Genomic DNA, 3,081 nt, shown 5'->3' with positions numbered 1-3,081 from the left:
TGTTCTGACATTTTCTTACTGATAATGCTAATTTAGGATCAGGTTTTGGGGTTAGTCAGGAAAATGAAATTAAAACAAGTGCACATAAAATATATCACCGTGAAAACATCGGATTATTTTGTTAACAGGAGTGCACATAAAACAGAACAGTAAAAAAGGGTGTTACTATGTTTGTGCCTCTTCTCTGGATAAACTCCACAGATAAGTCGAGATGTTTGGTTTAGACACAGAATTTAAGTTAACACAGGAAAACCCGCTTACAAAAACTGTTTAATAGAATTTTGCAGTTGTCAAACATTATGCCTCATTGCATCTGCAGATAAAATGATAAAAAACAATTTCATTAGCTGCAGCTGTAATTCAGCTAATGAATGAAGCCTTTGAGATTCTAGTGAGACTGGCAGCAAACATCATAATCAATAATAATCTAGGTGGAAAAAATGACAAACTGTTATTGACTTGCTGGAGACCTGTACTTAAATGTGTCCCCAGACACAGAATCTGAAATGTGCTACATATGGTACAGAAATCTTATTATATATGACCTGTACTGTTTCATGTATTTACAAAGTCTTAGGTGTGAGCAGGGATTTTAAGGCCTGAAACCAGATTTTATAAACAACTAACAGCACTGTTACAGATGTCACTTTTATGACAGCAGCTTCCCTTAAAAACACCTTAAATCGTCTGTTTATCTCCACTCAGGTCCCTGAATTTACTCAAGGCTCCTTTAAATCCAACCTCAACTCAGTAGAGTTAAACCTCCTTATGGAAAAATACTGAGGAGCAAATGCAGATATTTAAAGTGAATTATAAAGCCATTTCATTGGGATCAAAATAACAACGTTGTACTGAAGCAGGCCTCTGCTGCAGACAACATCCTCACAGTCATATCCATTTCATTTTTCTGTGAAATGTAATTAGCCCTGCATTTCAGAAACAAATTTTACAGCACAAGGTTGATTTAAAACGGAGGCATCTTACACTCTGGACATCATTAGAGCGTCTTAGCTTCATCTTCATCTTTAACACGTCTAATCTATCGATCAGAAATCAATGCAACAGATCAACAAACCGGGAGCGGAGGCAGAGCAGCGTCATGTATCCGGCCTGTACGACATGTCTGCTGCTGCACCTCGAGCACTGGGCACCCCAGCCACAGAAATCACGGAGAGTCCGCGCGGTCTGCCGCTGATCACACCGTCTGTTTGGACCGGGATCTGAGATGAAACCCGTCGCTTCAGTGGGAACGAGTGGGTCGATGGACTCAGCACGGGAACAAACGCGTCTTTTTGGTGTTTCTCCGCGATTCAGAGCGGGATGAAGAGGAGGAGGAGGAGGAGGAGGAGGAGGAGGTTTGTGCAGGCAACAGGCATCATGGCTGTTTGTCTCCACAGATCCGTTGGAGGATGAAGCTGCAGCTGCGGAGGAAGACGGGGATGGATGTTTTCTTCCTGACCAGCAGGGGCGCATGAAGCGGGTTTGGGGCCCAAACCATAACGGAGGGCCCCTCACCCACCACAACCTGAATTACTGAGTGACACTCAGCGGTCAGGGCTGCATCAACCTTCAGAGAGGCCTTGGGCTATAACTAGTTTTTTTTTTTTAATGTTAAATACCTACATCTGGGGGAAAAAACTAATGTAAAAATAAACTTTTAAAATAAAAAATATATATATAAAAAAAGAAAAATACATTCAATAAATTAAATAAAACCAGTAGATTAAAAAAAAGTTTTTTGTAGATTTAAAAAAACACATGTTTTTTGTTTGTTTTAATTCTTCAGGAACCCTCACCAATCCTCTGGTGCCACCCATCATATTTTAGTTTTGTAGTATTTCTATTATCTAAATTTTTTTACTGTCTACAATAGTTCTCTAAAAACTGAAACATTGTTATTATAGTCTGTTATTACTCTTTGATTAGTCCACTTTCTCTATATGCTGCTACAGCTGCACAGATCTAATAAATGAATAATAATTTTTTCTAATTATTCTTTCAGCGCCCTGCAGCCCCTTGCTATTACACGTCGACTTTAACACTTGATAATGATCTGCAACACCTCTGCTCTATGCAAGGAAACACTGCTGTCCATCTATACTAATTGTTGGTCTGATGCTGATGAGGGATGCTGTCGCAGCATATTGTCATGGCAACAGCAGCACCAAGGAGATGGCAGAGACTGGCTAGTTGCTACAGGCAACCAACAGTGTTGTTAATGGGAGGGAGGTGGAGAAGAAGGAAAGCACTAACTGACCTTGAGTCAGTGATGAGAACCTGGTTTGTTCTATTACATCACTCAGGTGATGTAATGAGATTTTCCAGGTTTCAAACATATGGTCCTATATGAAACTGATTATGTACAGAAGCCCTAAAGGTATGGAAGCTCACGTCTGCCGAGCAAACAAAACAAAACCAAATCAGGAGTCATAGGCTATAAATAAACTTATTTGTGAAAAGTAAAACAGTTGTAATATTAGGGTAAGGTGGGGATAGTTACAACACTTTTTGCACTTTGTTTAATTACATTGAATCTATTTTCAATGAGCCAACTGAATTTTAATACAATAAGCCCATACCTGCTGCCACACCATTAAAACATTTTTATATGTGATAATTATTTGGAATTTACATCTGAAGAGAGGAAGTCAGGTGTCCTCAGGTAAGGAATCAATGGCAACATCCCTTAAAATACATTAAAGTTGTACTCATTAACCTACTTTTATTTTTGGGAAGGCATTTAATCCCACTGCATTCCAGTGTTTGACAAGTCAAGTCAGTTTTTATCTGAATCAGCTTTATTGGCAAAATATACTGGACACAAAAGGAATCTGACTGCAGAACAGTCTGAACAGAATACGATACCCTCTGTCCTTAGATCCTCGTATTAGCTAAGGAAAATAAACAACCTTTAACAGGAAATACAGGAGGCGAAATCTCAGGAAGTACAACAGAGTAGGGTAGGGATCCCTCTTCCACAATGGACAGACAGGAAATAGATACTGTGTGAAGAAAAGCTCCAAAAGTTACTATGGTGTGCACATGCGCGCGCACACACACACACACATACATATATATATA

At 39.3% G+C, this 3,081-nt stretch overlaps 1 protein-coding gene across 3 annotated transcripts in view; it reads right to left on the bottom strand.

The window, feature by feature from the left end:
* gpr19 (G protein-coupled receptor 19) overlaps positions 1–3,081 on the bottom strand; it is a 10,108-nt gene that overhangs the window by 4,894 nt on the left and 2,133 nt on the right. Inside the window, exon 1 of one of the 3 annotated variants that reach the window (XM_020613422.1) lies at positions 1,076–1,146. The exons of 1 other annotated variant lie outside the window; for it this stretch is intronic. The gene's annotated coding sequence lies outside the window, so the exon portion shown is untranslated. One more of the 3 variants, XM_020613424.1, reaches the window with a different exon arrangement.

Source organism: Monopterus albus, unplaced genomic scaffold, assembly GCF_001952655.1.
Source record: "Monopterus albus unplaced genomic scaffold, M_albus_1.0 scaffold134.1, whole genome shotgun sequence".
Classification (NCBI taxonomy): Eukaryota; Metazoa; Chordata; class Actinopteri; order Synbranchiformes; family Synbranchidae; genus Monopterus; species Monopterus albus.
The sequence above is the reverse complement of the archived record's forward strand: the minus strand, read 5'-3'. Positions and strand labels throughout refer to the sequence as shown.